Source organism: Puma concolor, chromosome F2 (genome assembly GCF_028749965.1).
Source record: "Puma concolor isolate L17-30 chromosome F2, mPumCon1.1.hap2, whole genome shotgun sequence".
Taxonomy (NCBI): Eukaryota; Metazoa; Chordata; class Mammalia; order Carnivora; family Felidae; genus Puma; species Puma concolor.
Window position 1 is genome coordinate 4,955,833 of NC_141684.1, and position 20,516 is coordinate 4,976,348.

Genomic DNA, 20,516 nt, shown 5'->3' on the forward strand with positions numbered 1-20,516 from the left:
TGTGGCTGGGCTACACCACTCAGCTCCCCTTCATGTCACTAAGTACTGATCTATGTGGGGCATAACCTGGGTTCTTTGCTTTTACTCTTACAACATGAACGTCCTTTTCATCTTCCCTTTGATGGGGAAGAATGTGCTTCTAAAGAGCTTCAAGAGAATGTGGGGAAGCCATCTTTTGGTGTATATTCTAGTGAAGATGAAGGCTATGAAAACTTTAAAATGATTTGCCTTTTCCAACCGGGTGCCTAATTCTTACATAGGAGGTGGTGGGACTGCTCATAAGAGATCCAGATAAACCCACCTCTCAAAAGTCCCATGACCTTGAGGGCAGGCTTCCCATGGAAGCACTGTCCAATGCCTTCTCCCTAGGCTGGGTGCAGGGGTTAAATGAAGGAATAGACACAAAGAAGCAAACACCTGTCCCAATCTCGTAGTCTCTCCATGAAAATGCTTTCTCCCAGATCCCTTTACCCGCTTTAGAAATGGACTTGTTTTTGGCAAAGTGTAAATCTGCAGTTCAAAGACACAAAGGATTAGGAAGATTACCTGGCATGGTGGATCTCAATTAGCAGTTAGTTTATTCTGATGACTCGAATGTGAGAGAAGCCAAAGCATTTTGGCTACATGTCCAATGATATGCATGAGGGTTTAAAATATAAATCTGGAGATTTTCACGGTGTTGTAGCATTTGGGGGATTTTGTAGCTCAAACCATAACATAAGGGAGACCCACAGAATCCTGGCTTTAATTCAGATCCCTATCATGTGTGGGATGCCATCATGTTGTTGACTCATCTATTTATTCTTTCAGTATACCTTTACAGAGCACCTACCACGTGCCAGCATGATATTTGATCCTTACATGCTCTTCTGAGTAGATCATTCATTCCCCCCATTTCGTAGGGGTAAGAATTGAGGCTCAGAGAAGTCACGCCAAGGGCAAACAGCCTGGAAGTTGTGGAGCCTGCATACGGATGGGTGTATCTGAATTCATAACCACCATTCTTGGCCTCGGCATCGATTCCAGCATGACTCAGCCTACACAACAGTTATCCACTCTGTGAATGATGGATCAACTTGGATACCATAGCAGTGACACTGTCTTGTTGTCTCCTGTCTCTTTCCATTCTTTTATTCACCCATCCATACATCTATCCACCCACCCACCCATCCACCCACCCATTCATCCACCCATCCACACATCTACCCATCTACCCACCCAACCATGCACCCATGTACCCACTCATCCATCCACCCATCCACTCACCCATTCATCCACCCATCCACTCACATAGCCATCTGCCTATCTACCCACCTACCCATCCATTTGCAGGGAGAATAATGCCAGACAAGACAGAAGCAGAGTCAGAATTTAGAAGTAGTGGGTATGTCGGACTTAAATATTTCTCTCTTCCTCAGTTTCCTCATCTGTAAAATGGGGGAATTATTATAGCAATGATGACAACCTACCTTTTAGTTTTGGTGTGAGGATTAAATAAGATGATACACTTAAAGCTCTTAGAACTGTAAAGCTCTGGCACTTAGTAATCATTATTATGCCATTATTATTTTTATTATCAACTGTATTTTATTTCAACTGTATATTTTGATAATTTATTATTTCAGCTATATGTTATACTTAATTTCACAAGGCTGGCTGAAACTTATTAAGAGATGCAGTCAGCTCAACTACTTGGAATTTATAGAATATGACAACCTGATTACTCTGGACATCAGTGAATTTGAAGTCTGTGATAGCCGTGTGGACTGAGGCACATGGCTGTTTACATGTCTCCATCTGTGGTCAGAGAATTTGCTGAGCAAACAGACAGAACCAGCATAACTGCCTGGGGACAGAGTTAACCTCCATGGCACTTCAAAAGGACCTGTGTACCAACAACTGTGTTTTCTGGATTCAAAGCAATCACTTCTGCATTAAAGTAGAGCTACCAAAGACTTCCTTTCTGAAGGTCACACACACTTACTCCTAGTTCCCACATTGGCACCCTGAATGGATTGGGCAAATCATTCGGTGAAGTTAGGGCTCCACTCTCTCATTTATATAACTCAGGACCCATCTGGTTCCTTAAGGTTCAAGTGAGATCATCCCTTTACTCAACATGTTGGTTGAATGCCTACCACGTGCCAAGCCCTGGGCTGAGGGCTGATAATACTAAGGTGAGGAATGCTGGACAGAGTTCTTGTTTTCAGGGAAACTTCAGTCTTGTGGAGAACACAAATATGGTGCATGTAGCTGAGTACCTTGCACACAGTAGGTACACGCAATGAGCTTTCCCCACCCCTGCTGATCCCCAGCATCAGAGTGAGCTTAAACTAAATCTATGGCTACGAGGATCCTTCCGCCTCCCTTTTTTATTGTTACGTGTTGACTGACAAAGGAAGAAGGCAAGTAGTCGGACCCTAGTATTTGTCTGAGTTCTGCACTATTTGCTTTGTAAATTCAAGACAGTTTTATAATATGTTTGACCTTAGTTTCTTCCTCTGTTTAATGAGGTAGTTCAGAGGGATAAACTCCCTAGTCCTGTTCAGGGGAAGATGCTAGAATTTGACCACCGTTTTGTAACCCCTGTCAGTGGCACTAAGACTATAAATCCCTAAAAAGCCACCATTCCAGGGAGACACTGAGGACAGTTATTTTCCACGTGATGGATGAAGGGAAAGGTGGACACAGACACGGCTGTCTTCCAGTGATCCACTTGACCGTAGCTCAGCCCATTTCCTGGCTGGAAGAATAGGCCCTTGAAGAGAACCTTGCCCAACTCAGTGACTTGTCCACTCAGGCCACTTGTCACAAAGGCTTTCTCAAAAGCATTATTTTCCATCTTCAAAGCTGTGGACTTAAAAGGAGCTCTCCTGCGATCACCTTCCTTTCTGTTGCCTGAGTGGACTTGTTCTCTTCTGCCACCTGTTTGGATGAGCTCAGCAGTCACCCCGGGCCATGGAGTCAGGACACAGGAGTTCCAGGCATAGCTCTGCTTTCTTAATTGCCTTAGAAAAAAACACTTGCCCTCTCAGGAATCAGATTCTTCTGTAGTGAAATGAGGAGAGTGTAAGGTTGTCAGGAGTGCAGGGAAGATCGTCGCACTTTATGTAGATGTAAAGGATTTCCATCCGGAAGATGAGGGCTAATGTTACCTGTCTCTTGGCAGTGGTCACATTTAACCTCCCTGGTCTCTCATTCCTTCTCTGTAATCTGCAGCCTGCAGCGGTCATCTCCAGAAGTGGACTGGGTGGACGAAGTAAGAAATTGCGGGTTGTAGTATGATAGAATTCATTTTGTTTTTGTGAGTTTTATGCCTACAAAGTGATAATCTCTTTTACGAATTTGCGTGTCATCCTTGCGCAGGGGCCATGCTAATCTTCTCTGTATCGTTCCAATTTTAGTATATGTGCTGCCGAAGCGAGCACTGATAATCTCTTTTAAAAATAGCACCACCTTTTCTGTTTAAATGCAGTTTTAATTTTTCTTATATGTTTATTTATTTTTGAGACACCGAGAGAGAGACAGAGCATGAGCAGAGAAGGGGTAGAGAGAGAGAGGGAGACACAGAATCCATCACAGCCTCCAGGCTCCGAGCTGTCAGAGCAGAGCCCGACGCGGGGCTCGAACTCACGAGCCGCGAGATCATGACCTGAGCCGAAGTCGGACGCTTAACTGACTGAGGCACCCAGCGCCCCTTAAATGCAGTTTATATTCCAGCCTGAATCGGGTCAGCCATGGGCCCTTCCTGTCCCTGGGATCACACCTACTATCCCAGCAAGGTACCCTCAGCCGCTGTGCTTGGCCTTCACCCCAGTCAGTACAGCCCAGCGCAGTGGTTATTCCTATGACTAGCCTGTGAATGCTTCTCACCATCAGACTGAATTTTTGTTCGGCCGAAGTCCTCAATGGTTGGCATGTAGCAGACACTCAGGTAGCAGTTTTGTCCTGTGAGTTAACTGGGGCCTCATGTGGTCTCCAATGCATTTACAGTAAACAGATTGCTTTTGGAAAGAAACAGGACGATACCAACAACAAAATGGAAGAAATTGAAATATGAGACAAGCTCTCCAAACAAAAATGGGTTTTGGGAAAAGGGTTCTCTCTGGTAGAACAGGAAGTCATCTGTAAAACCCTCATGTCTGGGGTGCCTGGGTGACTCAATCGGTTAAGCGTCCAAATCTTGATTTTGGCTCAGGTCATGATCTTGATGAGGTTCACGCAATGGTGGGGTTCACGGGTTTTGGAGCTGACAGCCAAGAAAGAATTCTTGAAGACATCTTTGGTGCAAAAAGGTGATTTTATTAAAGCATAGGAACAGGACCCCTGGGCAGGAAGAGTTGCCCTGGGGTTGTGAAGTGTAACTGGCTATATACCGTGGACTTGGGGGAGGTAAAGTCAAAAGGGAAGTTGCCAAGGAGACTTTCATATGCTAAAGAAGACTCCCAGGATACTGAAGGTCTAGCTATTGTCAGGCTAAGGTTGTTTTTCCCTCTAGGAAAGAGCATTAAAGGTTAAGAGTCCAGGGAGTTCCTGGACTTTAGGCTATTGGTGGCATTGCCTTTTTCTTGTAAACTGGTAGAGACTCTTCTATGTTTTTTTGTCCTTTCCTGTTTTGGGGTAGCTGGGAGTGACCAAGGAATATCATACACGTCCCACCTGGGAGGGAGTGGGTGCTAGCTTGTACTTTGCCCTCAGCTTGCCTCGCGCTCCCTCATTAATCTCGTGGTTTATCAGTTGGATCCCTGCATCAGGCTCTGTGCTGACAGCTTGGAGTCTGGAGGCTGCTTCGGATTCTGTGCCTCCCTCTCTCTCTGCCCCTCCCCTGCTCGCGCCTTGTCTCTCTCCTGGAAATAAATACATAAGATCCTCATGTTCTTGGGGCACCTGCCTGGCTCAGCCAGTAGAGCATGAGACTCTTCATCTCTGGGTTGTGAGTTCAAGCCTCACGTTGTGTTTGTGGCTTACTTAAATAAGTCCTCACCTCCTCTCTCTGCCCATCTCTGGAATCCCCATGCCGACAGTATGGTCTCCTGAGCACCTTCTCTCGGAGTCCTGCTTCCTTCCCCAAACCATCCTGACACCCACCCCCAGGAGTTTTCATCCTCTGCTCTCCTTCAGGAGTGCTGCTGTTAATTCTGTAGTTTCCCTGCTTCTGATTTCACCCTTAGATTAGCTCTACCCTGATCAGCTCAATAAAGCGGATTCTTGGAGGGGACATGATTAGCAGATAGGGGTAGGATGATGGGAGGGACACCCAGGGACCACCCTCATGTGTGGTACTGAGTGCTCGCCCGTGAATATGGACACCTAGCACACTGTCCCCTTGCCCTGTGTCTTCAGGTCACCTGGATATCATGTGACAGGTGGCACATGTCCTCGTTGCTGTCCTTTTATTGCTGTTGCTGTCTCATCCCCCAACAGAGGGTTTCAGGTTATCTGTATCAGTTGTGTCCACCTTTCTGTCCTCAGTGCCTCGAGCCCTGCTTCTCCCAAAGTCAGTGCTTAGTAAATGCTTGCCGACTGAATTAATGTGATAAATGACAGTTTTGAAAATGAAGATGTCTTGCATTGACTAATTAGAAGCTTAATTTGTTTGAGTTCTGCCTTCCAGGTTCGACGTAAGATTTTAGAAGATCACACGATGTCTCTTTGTTTGCTTATTTCCTGTTTTTGTTCCTTGCAGCGAAAGGCCCGGACACTTCAGTGCACACATATAGCTGACTTAATGAAGTGAATTCACATTTCCTGGCTCGTTTTGGAGAACTTCTTTGGAACCAGTAGGACCTAGTTAAAAAACAAACAAGTTTATTAGAGTTAGATAGACTAGATTTTAAATTCGGTCCAAATCACTTACTAGTTTGGGAACATTAGTTTCCTGTTCTGTTATTTGGGGTCGGAGACCCCCTTCACACAGATGCCATGAGAAATGAGCCTTTCACTACCGGCATTGAAATCGATCATGGCCCCTGTGTCCCCACCTCACACACCTCCACAAACACAGTTGTGTCTGGGGGTAGGACCTCATGGAGTTGTTACATTCGGCCTCACGCAAGCCTTAGGATGGGTCCGGCCTCATCAGAAGCTGCCATCCGGCTGCAATCCACTAACTTAATTAAAGGTAAACTGTCCTCCAGGTAAACCATGAGGTGATGCAGGCATGCTCTCCCGAGAATCATTGTCTAGTCCTTTCTGATCCGTCAGGGGCATTGCATTAAAATCGATCCATTTCCCAAACTCCATTGCTGTTCTTTTCTAATCGAATTACAGACCCAGCTATAGAGCACCAGCCCTTCCCCCGGGAGCAGGAACTCCCCTGCACAGCAAGGCTCTTTGACACAATATGGTTTGCCTGGAATTCATCACTCAGGGGACTTGGTGAATTGAAGATCTATTACTTTTTTACATTCTGCGTTCTGTGGAGTGCCTGGCATAATGTTCTGGCCACCTTCCAGAATTCTTTTCATTGCTTCTCTTCCTCCCTCTCCCTCTCCCTCTCCCTCTCCCTCTCCCTCTCCCTCTCTCTCTCTCCTTTGGCTTTGTTTTATTTTGCTTCGTGTTTGGTGGTGGAGGTTATTTGGAGATAATGTAGTAAAAAAATATATCAGTTTTAGGTCTGAAAGGTAGAACCCAAGTCCCAGATACATAGAGTCATTTGACATTAAAAAAAAAATATTTATTTAATTTCAGAGACAGAGAAAAGGAGGGGCAGAGAGAGAGGGACAGAGAGAATCCCAAGCAGGCTCCACACTGTCAGCGTAGAGCCTGACATGGGGCTCCTGAGCAGAAATCAAGAGTCAGATGCTTAATCTGCTGAGCCACCCAGGTGCCCCTAAACTTGATTATTTTTAAAGTCGAGACTAGACTCAGACTCAGAAAACCTGAATTCTAATCTTGCTTGTGCAGCGCACCTTGGACAAGTCCTATAATATTTTGAGCCATCTACTTTCTCATCTGTAGAATGGTAGGGAGGAGACAGCTAAGCACTCTTTTCCATCCTTTGCCTACTGCATACACACTCATTTATCCAACTTCATATGCAAAATCTTCAACTAACTGGCTCCAGTCTATACCTCTGTGTATAAATATATACAATTCTTCAGCACTCTCCTTTTCTACCCTCTTACTGCCCCCTACCTCCCAGGCTTCTTCTGTCTCTCTCTTTTGTTCAATAATTGTTTATTCAGTGTCTGTTCTGTGAAGGCATTGTTTTAGGTAATGAATAAAGCAACAAATAGACAAAAAATCCCTTGCTCCCATGAAGTTTGTTTGCTAGTGGGGAAAAGTATAAAAAAGCAATAAGCAGGGGTCCCTGGGTGGCTCAGTTGGTTGAGCATCTGGCTTCAGCTCAGGTCAGAATCTTGTGGTTTGTGAGTTTGAGCCCCACGTCATGCTCTCTGCTGTCAGCCCATCAGCCCAGAGCCCACTTCAGATCCTGTTCCCTCTCTCTCTCTCTGTCCCTCCCTCACTTGTGCTCTCCCAAGAAATAAATACATATTTTAAAAAAAAGCAATAAGCATATGGCGTGTTGGGCTGTGTTAAGTGCAATGTCTTATGTTCTTTACATAATCACAGTACCGATGGTGAAGGAGTGAAGATTCCCACTTTGGTCTGAACCCAACCTAGTGCCCCCATTCGAGGTGTCAGTGTCCCCCTCCTTCCCAGTTAATGGCCTGACCTTCACAGAAGAGACTGGATGAGTGTGCAGCTTCAACTTCACTCGTAATTGTGCAACCTGCATAAATAAGACAGGGTTTTGATTTGTAGCCTTGTCTGTTCTGTGGCTTCTCTTAAAGCTGCCACAGAAACAGTCTTGTTTGTTCTCTGATGGGTAGAGTTGACATGGCCGATTGAAGCCCAGATCTTGCTTTCTCCTTGTTGTCACTCCAGCGCGGTGAGAAGTGTCCATCCCACCCAGTGTCCTTAACTCTAGCCACATTCAGCAGCCACGTGGTCCTCAAGCCCCTTGCTGGAACAGGCGCTGCCTCCCAAGAAGGCAATAAACGAATTAATCATCATACCACTTGGTGTGATTATTAGTGTCCCAGTTTTCACCAACATGGAGCTCAGCACTTATTCAACTCCAGAGGCACAAGCAAACCCATCTTTGTGGGTGTGTTTTCTTGGATGACTTCTACCAAGGAAAGTGGTTCTTGAGGCCGCATTAGAAAAGCAGAATCATCAGTAGTGTTTTCAAGCAGAGCTTTTTGGTATAGGGAGTTGATTGTGTCAGCATTGGAAGGTCGGCAGAGCAAGAAGATTGGGCTGACTCCGTGATTAATCACGAATAATTACGATTATTGATGACATATTGATTAACGATGCTACAAGAGGCAATAATTGCCAAGGCGGGGGAACCAAAAGGAGGAATTGGAGCCACCAGAATTTAAGAGCTGAGACCTCCAGGGAAAGCAGCGGCCTTTAAGGAGGGCCTGCTGCAAAGCTGTAGCTCGGTCCTCTGGGGTGGGCTCACTGGAGGTGATACTTTGAGTGACAGGGAAACACAATCCACGTTGGCGGTGGCTCTGAAGGGAAGGGGTGAGGGGTGCCAGAGGAAATCGATGTCTGAGGCGGAGCCGTGCACCGTGGCTAGGGCTGCACGGACTGGAATTGAAAACATGAACGAAGGCCATCTCCCCTCTTTGCTTCTGTCCATTTGCCCTCTGGCACCTTCCTTTGGCAGCATCCGATGGTAAGTCAGCCTACATGTAAGGCAAGGTAATGTGGTTTGCAGATTCCCAGCTCCAGCTAACGGAGCACGAAGAGGTGGGCTTGGAGCTGTGAGAGGAAAGGGACATAACCCACACCAGAGCCTGGAAAGGCCAAGCCAAAACCAGTGGGCTCTACAGCCTACCTCCTAGAGCTATTAAATTATCCAGAGTGTCTCCTGAGTCCTGGCGCTAGGTGGACCCATCCCATAGTAGTGACGATGGTCATGGTGGGGGTCAGGACTGACAGCTGCTGTTCAGGGAGGGGCCTTATGTGCAGGTGCTTAGCACACCCGCCTCATCCACACAGGATGGCTCTTTGAATTTCGTGTCCTTCACTCCCTACCTGCAGCTAGTTTTACCAAGTCTTGCAAGGTTTTACCTCCTGCATATTAATCCATTTCTTGGTTCCCTCAAGTATGATAGTTTCAGGCTTGTACCCCTTTTTTGTTTCATTACTACAGGATTCACCTGACCTCCTTCCTTCTCTGTGTTTCCCTCTCATCCTTCCTTCGCACTGCTAGCAGATAATCTTTCTTCTAAAAAAAACAAAAAACAGAAACCAAATTGTATCGCTCCTCCAGTTAAACCATTTCAGTGGCTCACCATGGTGCACAGGATGAATCCAAACCTCCTAACGTGGGCTCAACGGGCCATTGATGATGGAGCTGAGTTTCTTCTCGTGTGTCACGTGCTCTCATGCCTCCTCGCTGCCGTCCGTGTTCTGCCTCCACCCGTGATTCTGTCTGCCCCTTGTCCATCTGTGCATAATCTCTGTGTACATCAATGCTTCCTCCCTCGTCACCTCTCCTCTGAAGCCCTTTCTCATCTCTCACCTTTCAAATCAACGTGTACGTGTGTGTGTGTGTGTGTGTGTGTGTGTGTGTGTGTGTGTGTGTGTGATTGCAAAGCTATTTGTATCTCCATCACACTTTTTATTATCACTGAGTTTTAGGCAGAAGTGGAAGGGAAAGAGCATAGACTTTGGAGGTAGACAGTCTTGAAGTTGAATCATAGGCCTGACACAGAAGTGCTAGGTGAGTTTGTCCAAGTGACTTGCCTTCCTTGAATCTCACCTGCTGCGTCTGAAAAGTGGGCTCTACGGCCCACTTTAGAGAACTGTTAAATTAATGAAACTGCATCATTAATTTCCTCCCACAATGTGTGGCAGGCAGTGGGCTTTTTATTTTATTTTTTTTAATTTTTTATTTTTTCAACGTTTATTTTTATTTTTGGGACAGAGAGAGACAGAGCATGAACGTGGGAGGGGCAGAGAGAGAGGGAGACACAGAATCGGAAACAGGCTCCAGGCTCTGAGCCATCAGCCCAGAGCCCGATGCGGGGCTCGAACTCACGGACCGCGAGATCATGACCTGGCTGAAGTCGGACGCTTAACCGACTGCGCCACCCAGGCGCCCCTCCAGTGGGCTTTTTAAATAACTGCTAGTTCCTTTCTTTGACCCAAGTATGGTTGGTCACCCCACTACAGTCTAAGCTGCATGAAGTCAGGATCAAGTTTCTAGTTCCGTTCCCACAGATCCTGGAACAATGTGTGGCACGTAGCAGACAATCGTGCATACAGGGTTTCTGGAGAGGTCCTGTCTCCCCTTCAGCTGGTGTGCTTGGGGGTCCATGCCATTCTTTGAGAAGCACTACGGCCGGGCACAGTAATGTGCACTTGGGCAAGGATGAAATCAGAGAGTGGCTGTGCAGTACCTGGACAGTCTCTGCACTAGAGAGCTTGAACCAAAAAACAGGTTCTCTCTCTTTTTGGCAACGTGCATCACCCTCCTCACAGAATCTGAAGGACCTCTTGATAACCTGCAGTCAAAGGGAAGCCCGGAGTGCTCCCTCTCTCCATGTGATGCCTCCCTTTAATGGTACCTGGGTTTGTGTGCAGCATTTCCTTTAGGGCTCAAGGTGAGACTGTTGCCTGTGATGTGCTGAGGACCATGGACACCACACAGTGTGGAGGAGCGAGCATAGGCTTTGGGCTCATCCCTGATGGCATCATGTGTAATTAGTTACTTAACCCCAAAGCTTCATTTATTGCTCTGTGTGCTGTAGAGTTCCCTCATACTGACCACACGGGACCATTATGAAATAACAATTGGGCATTCACGTGGAGGAACTTTGTGACCTGGAAGAATACCGTCTTTGTGCCGGCCCTCAACAAAGATTTCCACAGATACATGCTCTGGAAACTTTGCTTGGTAAAGCTCCCTGTGGATAAATGAAGGCCTTCAAATGGGCAGGAGTAATTTAATTTCCATGAAAGTTAATTGAGATCTGTGTTTTCTGAAGGCTAATGGTCTGGTGAGAGATGTCCTGAGTCAAGATAATGTGATGACCTACTTGTTTTTTCAGGTACCGGTTATTGAACAGAAGTCACATCTGTCACTGTTAACCTGTTTGCACAGTGACCTCTCCTGTCTCACCCACCTAGTCTCCCTGGCTATTATAGGGGAAGAAGGTCATCCCACTGAAAGACATGAAATGCCAAGGAGTAAAATACAGCCCCCAGGAAGCTTGGTTTTTGTAGTTGCTACATTTCCTTAAGCAGCCAGACCAGTATTTGCATAGGGCTACTCTGTGCCAGGCACAGGCTAGACATAAGGTCCAGGAAGAAAAGCCATGACCTCAGTGCTCAGAGGCTTTCCTTTTTATTGGTGGTGGGAAGAAGATTCAAAAGAAAGTGAAAATGTCATGGAATATTAGAGCAGCCATGATTCTATGTAAAAAATGCACAAGGTGAGGATGTTCCATCACTTAGGGCAGTTCCTGCTACTTTAGTGACTTTAATGATTCCTAACAGCCCAAGATAAAATACAAATCCCATATTGTAGAATCATAGAAGGAGATAAGAAAATCAGCCACCCCTTACCCCAGGCATTCTGTCTTCTGTTTTATTTATTAAATTCAGGCCACTTACCATGATTCAGAATTTTACTATTTTTTCTATCTCTCTGTATGCACACACGCACATATAAATTGACACGTGCACATAGGCACACACACATGCACAGTGCACATGGAGAGGCATCCTCTGGATACTTAGATCAATGAGTGAGGGCTTCGAGGAGCAGGTAGGACGGGATGCATGACATAAGGTTTGAAAGACCCACATGAAATAGTTTCAGTTGTCAATTATATGATGTGAACTAATTATCTAACACAAAACAATGATAATCTTGGTAAATATAGAACAGAAGTTTCAAGAAAGCTGGGAACTTGTTAGAACCAGTTCTAGAAGTATTCCTGGATGGAACCTGCATGCGTGCAGTAATTATCTGTTGAGTTAATTAATTGATGAATTAATTAGTTATTATACTGAGTCCCCAACCTCCTGCAGCTAATCTGTCTATACTTTTTTCTGAGATATTTCAAAAGCTAATATTTTTGTGAGACGTAAACTGTCCAACCTTTTAGGATTCTTTACTTTTTTTTTTTTCATTTCAAGTAGGGGACATGCAAGCCTCATTTTCTTTTCTTTTCTTTTTTTTAGGATTTCTTTCTTTTTTTAAAATGTAATTTATTGTCAAATTGGTTTCCATACAACACCCTGTGCCCATCCCAACAGGTGCCCTCCTCAATGTCCATCACCCATTTCCCCCTCTTTCCCACCCCCCGTCAGCCCTCAATTTGTTCTCAATATTTAAGAGTCTCTTATGGTTTGCCTCCTTCCCTCTCTGTAACTTTTTTTTCCTTCCCCTCTCCCATGGTCTTCTGTTAAGTTTCTCAAGATCCACATTATGAGTGAAACATATGGTATCTGTCTTTCTCTGTGTGACTTATTTCACTTAGCATAACACTCTCCAGTACCATCAGTGTTGCTACAAATGGCCAGATTTCATTCTTTCTCATTGCCAAGTAGTATTCATTTTCATACATAGCTAATTTTCATTGATTGCGAGCATATTTTCCTTTATGTCATTGAGTTTAGTCATAATGTTTGCTAATTCCGGTATCTGTGTCATCTTGGGGTCAGTCTCCATTGATTATCCTTTTTTTTTTTTTTTTTTAAGAATAGGTCACATTTTCCTGTTTGTTGTCCTGTTAAACTCACTTTGGACTCTTTCCTGGATATTGTGAATGTTGTGCTGTGGAGACTCAAGATTCTATAATTTTCTTCCGATGAGTGTTAGTGTTCCTGTCGTCACTTGTTGCCTTCTTTGTTGTAGTGGGCAGTTAACTTGCTTAAACTCAGATTGCAATCTCTGCCTTTTGGGCAGGAGTTTAAATCTTGGGTAGTTATTTTATCTTTAGTTAGGCTTCTTGGAGTCTGCTCTATGCAGGCATAGTTTGAGGTTCAGCCTGGGATTTGGACAGAAAATATGTACAGACTGTGTGGTTCCCTTCTCTGTTTCTTTCCCTCGTAGATTTCTGCCTCCCTTCACAGACGTTGACGTTGTCCTGAATTCTGTCCTCTGGTCTTTTGGGCCAAAAGACTATAGTCTTTTATAGGCATGGCCCCCTGCCTTCATGGTAAAAGCCATATAAATAGGAAACAGTGAGTCAATAAAAGGAGTGCAAAGTGAACTTGAACTTGACTTAGCTGATATTCGAAGGCACTCAAATTCCGTTTCTTTTTCCTGTCTTCCGCTATATTTTCCAGCTTTACTCCACATTCTTGCTAAGGAAGCAGAGGGAGTCCACAGGACCCTGACCCTCAACTAGATGGTGTAGTGCTGTCGCCTAAGTGAGAGACTGGGAATTCTAGGAATGCCTTTTCACTTGAGAGCCCCTTGAGTAATAATCATAAAAAGATGTTATAGTAAAACTTTGCATTTAAATTGCCTCTTATTCTTAGGATGTCAAAGTGCTTAGCAAACACGAATTGCTAGAAACCTTTTAGATTAATTAAAATGAGCAGATTTCCCAGACAAAGAAGATGACTGTTTTTGTACTTGCGATGTTTTTCACAGGTGAGCGGACTGACACACAAATACGTTCTTTTGTCAAATCAAGAGGTTCTGAGAACAGGTGAATTCAGCCTGAGCACAGCAACCGTACTGCCCAGTTTCATTGCTTTTCAGAATAATACTGATGACAATATCAGGGATTCATGAGTACCGTGCTTGTGTGAGAGTATTTGGGCTGATAAGTCAGGCATGCTGGCTGGCACTTGGGGTGCAGGAGGGCATTGTTTCCTCCTGGTGCCCTGTGAGGCAGATCTTCCCTTCGGCTTAGGCTGCTGTATGGTGGGTCTTATTTTTGCTTTATAGCCCAGGAAATGGAGGCAGTTCCACTTGCTGTGGGTTCTCCAGCTAGCAAGTGTCAGAGCTGGGAGTTTAAAAAAAATGCTTATTTTACTTATTTTTGAGAGAGAGAGAGAGAGAGAGATTGATTGATTATGAGCTAGGGGGCAAAAAGAGAGGGAAACACAGAATCCAAAGCAGGCTCCAGGCTCCGAGCTGTCAGCCCAGAGCCTGACACGGGGCTCGAACCCACAAACCATGAGTTCATGACCTGAGCTGAAGTCAGATACTTAACTGACTCAGCCACCCAGGCGCCTGCAAGAGCTGGGATTTTGACTCAAGTTTGTCAGATTCCTATATTCTTCTCTCTTTTTCTGTATTCCTATAGATATTCCTATATTCTCTACCAATATCATTACTAAATATTACCCTTCTCCCCATTTCTAAACTCCTGGGAAACATACACATTCTCGTCATAAGTAGCAGCTCATCACAGACCCACTGGCAATGGGGGCTCAGTATTGGCCATTAGAGGACACGAGAGCAGAGGTTAGTTGAGGTCAGATGAGAGGCCATGCAAAAGAGAGCCAAGGCACTTGGACTTTCTTCCACTCTGTATCGTCCCGTTTGCCAGTGCTGATATTCAGCACTCAGCCGTCCAAAGGCAAAGGGAAGGAGACTGCCATTCTCTCGAGCAGCTGCAGTGAGCAGACACCATGGCAGACATGTGGCCAAATGGTATTCTCATGAAAACCCTATGAGCAGGTTCCCACCTCTATTTCACAGAGCAAGAAACTAAGACTTGAAAGATTAAAGGAATTTTCCAAGGTTGCCTAGCCCTTAAAAATTGTCAGCAGCTTGTTTAACTTCAAGACAGTTCCCTGCCCTTCTCACAATGCTTAAAAAGTCACATTCTAATCAGATCTGATGGCCAAATCAGTCTGAATGGAATATGCCCACCTAGGTTGACATGCTACGTAAGGATTTTCTGTTCACGGTGGACACATGGTTGCCAGGTTTCCATTTGGAGACTGCTGTGGTTTTCCAACCTGGTGGTACCAGCAAAATACAAGAGCATAGTCCCATTGTGCCCATCCCAGCCTGGGCACGCTCACCTTTACAGACAGCCTCGCCCAGAGATAAGCCCAGTGGTGTGCCTTTGCGTTCTCGTTGCCACTTTGTTCATAGAATTGTTTATGAAGCCCAGATCCGCTCCTGTGTCTCGGTCTTTGACGCAGGGGGATGTGCTGGGAGCACAGACCGGACTGCCCTGTATTTCACAGAAGCCCGGACTCAGGCGTGGTGTTCACTGGCAGAACCGGCAGGCACTTTAATCCCTGCTGTCCAGCTCAGATGGATACATTTCCGCCAGCGTTTGTGTGGAGTGAGCCATTTCTCCACGACGCGCTGCCGAGGCTCCCCTGATTTCACCCTGACCACATGTGGCGGGAAGGACAGTGCGGGGGGGTTTTCCAGGGAAATGGCAAAAGTGCCCAGAGGTAGATACATGTTCCTGCCACATTGCGCCCCATGGACTTCTCTTCTTGTGAATCCAGGTTTTCTCATCATCAAATCACCGGGGACACTGCTTAGTTCCATGGTGACCCTCTCCAGGGCCCAACTGTCACATCTAAGATAAGCCTGGAAGTAAATGCTCCGTGTGCAAAGGTGGAGGGCTCTGAATGTACCCTTTAGTGGCACTTTAATGGTTGTTTCAAAGTGGGACCACTCCAACCCCGCCCCCCGCAGGCCAGTAGGGCACATAGATTGTCACAGATGCTGTGGCCCCAAGGCCAGGGAATGCAGGATATTAGGAGGTTGAGATAGCTCTGGGCAGCATGGCAGAGCTAACGAGGTGGTTTTGAAATATCTGCTGAATCCAGAGCCCCGGCCTGCAGCTGATGACTGGAGTGGCTTACTCCAGTTCCACTGGGGATCAGATTTGAAGTCTCCCCTTGTTTTTTTTTTTTTTTTTAATGTTTATTTATTTTTGAGAGAGAGAGAGAAAGAGAGAGCAAGCAGGGGAAGTGCAGAGAGAGAGGGAGACACAGAATCCGAAGCAGGCTCCAGGCTCAGAGCTGTCAGCACAGAGCCCAATATGGGGCTTTTACCCACGAACCGTGAGATCACGGTTGGACGCTCAACAGAAACTTTGTTTTTATTTATTTATTTATTATTATTTTTATTTTTAACGTTTATTTATTTTTGAGACAGAGAGAGACAGAGCATGAACGGGGGAGGGTCGGAGAGAGAGGGAGACACAGAATCGGAAACAGGCTCCAGGCTCTGAGCTGTCAGCACAGAGCCCGACGCGGGGCTCGAACTCACGGACAGTGAGATCGTGACCTGAGCCGAAGTCGGATGCTTAACCAACTGAGCCACCCAGGCGCCCCTAGAAACTTTGTTTTTAAACAAAGGAGTGACAGGAGCAAAGCTGCAATTTAGAAAGATTGTTTTGAGAGCAGACCAGAGGGCAGTTGGTGGCCTTCAAATATGTGTTTTGGTTCATTTGTGGGATTTATTTATTTAATTCTCAGGGAAACTTGACACAGTATAGTTGAAAATACGTGAAAACTTCCAAAACTTTATACATGAACTATTTTTGGATATCGTTACTGTATTCTAAAAATAGTATTTACTATTTGTTCTTGCATTTAATAAGTAATATAATAGTATTATTATGGTATTTGAATACAGCGCTGACACCATGTAGTAAAACAGCACACCTCATCCAATGAAGGTAATACTCTAAGCTTGCCAAGTGGTTAAGAGGCGTCAGTGGGATGCCGAGTGTGGACCCTGGCGCCTGGCTTCAGACTGGGAAGATCAGAAGCTCCAGGGGGAAGAGCGGGATGTGCTGCCCCAGCCTTGTGGTTGGAGGCAGGCAGTGAGACTGCTTGGGGCTTGTCCTGGAGCTGAGAGGGCCCCAGTCTGGTGCCACCGTTCAGTGGTTCCACTTTACAGGTGTAGACCCCCCACTTACTTGAACCATGCATTGCATATTACCGAAGAACCAGGTTTGGTTGGTGTCCCCAGTTCATACCGAGCTCTGACAGGTTCAGAGATAGTTAGCCTCCTAACTGCTAAGACAGTGTCCTAAGATGATGGTAGACAGCAAATGTTATAGCCACGGTGCGGACAGTTTTGAATGTTCAAAAAGGCACCGTAACGTGGAGTCACTCTGATACCATTTTTTCACGCTTTCACCTGTAAGACAGGGAGGGAGCATCAGAAGCATGAGATTTGGCATCTAACTCACCTTAATTGGAGCCCCAAGGTTCTCTTTGTTACTAGCTGTGTTATCCAGGGCCAATAGATTGCTTATGTAAGTTTCAGGTTCCTCATCTATGAAATGGGAACACTCACATCTACCTTGACTTTGAAAAGCATAGAGCAGAGTCATGGGCAGGGCAGACACTCCATATGTCGCCTCTCTTTTTTTTAAGCTTTCCTGATTATTTTTACTCCCAAAGAAAACGAAGGCTCAGAATTGAATAAATCCAAGAGCTTCAGAAACAACATTAGATTCATATTTAGACAGCAATTAATTTTTTTCCTTGGGTAAGAAAAATTGTACATTTGCTTCTAAAATATGAAGAGCGGTGATTATGATTCATGCACACATGATTCATAGTGAGAGCTGGAGCTGAAACACAGCTAAACTAATAATATTTCGTCCTTGTGACTAAAGCTTATCTAAGCTTAGAATGTGTGCCCGCAGTTAGAGCAAAGAGTCCCAAGGGCGGCTTTGCTGATACTTTGATTTGGTGACGGGGTACAAGCAGAGAAGGTATTGTCTCCTCATAGCCTACTTCCCCAAGGGGGTGCCTTTGCATCGTCTGCACCTGTTCCCCTCTCTGCACCTGCTTCGTTTCCAGGTATGGTTGATTTCTGGTAACAGTGCCTAGAGCCAGACTTCATCCTTTCTGCCATGGATTATTGCAACAGCTCATAATGGGTGTCCCAACCTAATATCTCTTCCTCTCCAGCAGACATATTCTCTCTCTTCTTGCTGAAGTGAATTCTTAAAGCACTGGTCAACTGTGTGGCTGAGAGGAAAGGTCACCCGCTTGGGCATTTGCCATTTTCTCACCATGTGACTCTCTGCCACCTCACCTTGCTGGGCATGAATTTCATCATCTATGAAATAGAGATTCCTGCTATATAACAGTCTTTTTTTGATGAGGATTAAGTGTATATGAAGTAGCTTACACAATTCCTGAAATAAAATAGGTAGACAGCAAATTGTGTTTGTTCTTCATTGGCCCTTCATCACTGGAAAAATCATACCTAATTTTATTGTGGCATATTCCGTGTGCACCCACAAAGACACATGCCCCGCGTGTGCCCTCCGCCCTTTGCTGTCCACATACAGCACACTATTTCCTGTCTCTTGCCTCACTGTTCTCACTTTGTACTTCTCCCCATCAGAGTCTCCCAGGAACTGATGCTCGGATGGATACCATTCTGTTGTTTTTCTCTTCTCTGTGCCTTTTGATAGGGTACCTGGACTGTTTCAAGGAAGTTAAGTCTTCGGGGGGCCCTCCGTCCCCAGTAGACTAAAACAAGCAGAACCACAGATCTGTCCTCAGGTGTCTGATTCAGTGGATGTTCGCCAAGAATGTACTGTGCGCGCTTGCTGGGTAGTATGGGTCTGAATGGGTCACTGACCTTAAGGATTCACACCCTAAGAGGAGACGAGAAGGCAAAATGGATCCACCCCTGAGTGCATACTGAGGAGAATGAGAAAATTACCAAGATTGGCCGGGGAGAAGGGCTAAACAGGAGGTCACTCAGGTTTGCGGGATATGATCAAAGACTGAGGAAGACCATGGGATGAGAGGCTGTAACTGAAGAAGAGCAGTTTCTGCAGACAACTTGGAGCAGTGGAGACCACGCAGGCTTTGGACCTGGCTTAAGAAGGATTTTGAGAGAAGGATTTTGAATAGCGACAATTCCCCGTACCTGGAAGTTCTTTCACAAGATCTTTCCAAGCCCTGCTCCCCGTCCTGCTCAGGGCTGTGTTTGGAGGTCATGTCCTATGAGTCCTTCTCTGAACACTCTTTCTAAAGGTACCTATGACCCTTGTGCTGACCATAGTCACTCTTCACATCAGACGTCACTGGTGTCTAATGTCCTCTCCCCTGCCTGTGCCCCCAGGTTTTAAGTGCGTACCCCTCCAAAAATGATTTAGGGGAGAGGAATCCCACTCCCAGCCCTAGGGATTGTTGCCATTGATGTTAGTCCAGTATATTGGTCCCCTTCCCGTTCCAGTGCCTGATTCAGAGAGGACAAGGAGACTCTGTTTTGGAAGGTGAGCCACTGAGGGACATTTTGGGGATCTCAGGGAAGGATTGCTTTTTTTCCTCCCAAGAGAGGCACTCTTTTTTTTTTTTTTAAATTTTTTTTTTCAACGTTTATTTATTTTTGGGACAGAGAGAGACAGAGCATGAACGGGGGAGGGGCAGAGAGAGAGGGAGACAACACAGAATCGGAAACAGTCTCCAGGCTCCGAGCCATCAGCCCAGAGCCTGACGCGGGGCTCGAACTCCCGGACCGTGAGATCGTGACCTGGCTGAAGCCGGACGCTCAACCGACTGCGCCACCCAGGCGCCCCTCAAGAGAGGCACTCTTAAGACTGGTGTCTTTTCTTTCTGATGTTGTGGACTATGTGGAGCCGCCCTGAAAACCTAAGGGGATCTAGTCTTGGATAAAGCTGTAACTTCGAAGCCCGAGAATGGGACGTTGGGAGGAGCCCAAGAGCATCATGACAAAAGTGACCGGGACACATGGTGCCCTCTTCCTCTGAATCTTCAGTGACAGTGAAGGGATGGTAATGCATTTCTTACATGGCTGCGTTGCTTAAGCCAGAGATGGGCAAATTTTTTCTCTGAAGGGCTCGATAGGAAATATTTTATGATTTGCAGGCCATGTGACCTGTGGCCAGCGCCTGATGCTTAAAAGCAGCCATAAAAGAATATGTAAATGAATGGGTGCGGCTGTCTTTCAGTGACACATTTTTATCAGGACAGGCAGACACCAGCCCAGGCCCCCGGGTCACAGTCTGTGGACCACTGATTTCAGCCATTGAGGAAGAATTATCTGTTTCAGGTACAGCTGTGCCCACTAGTGCATTTTTCTCCTCCTTTACCCTGGTTCACCTGATGAAGAGCCACATTACAGGAAACTAATTATTTACCTGTTTGATGATGTAGTTTCTCTGTTACTGGAGTGTAAGTTTCAACATGGCAGGGACACATTTTCTCTTATTCGGCGCCTGGCATGGAGGAGCTCCCCAGATGTGTGAGGAAGCGTGTGAGTGAGTGAATGAACTTGGGGGAGCTCATTAATCTCTTCTCATTTCGGTTTGAGTTGGATTTTGCCTATTTTTAAAGATTGACGGTGATAGTAGCTGGAGGTGCATATAAATCCCGTGTGTACCTGTTGTGTCCACATAATTACACAAAGCAGCCCCTCCCTCTTTCACTCTCAAAAGTGTCCTGAATTGGATGATAAATTATAAGATCACTCTAAAAACAGCAACTGTTTGTAGAGATTTGTTGTGTGGGGGACATGGCGTGAAGCTCATTTTAGGCATTATTTTATTTAT

The 20,516-nt window shown here is 45.7% G+C and overlaps 1 protein-coding gene and 1 non-coding gene across 4 annotated transcripts in view; one reads left to right on the forward strand and one right to left on the reverse strand.

Annotated features, from left to right (window-relative positions):
• Positions 1-20,516, forward strand: part of FAM135B (family with sequence similarity 135 member B) — a 282,778-nt gene that overhangs the window by 37,398 nt on the left and 224,864 nt on the right. The gene's annotated exons all lie outside the window — the stretch shown is intronic.
• Positions 3,322-3,428, reverse strand: LOC112859814 (U6 spliceosomal RNA). The gene has a single exon (XR_003223548.1). It is a non-coding gene; the product is annotated as a U6 spliceosomal RNA (small nuclear RNA).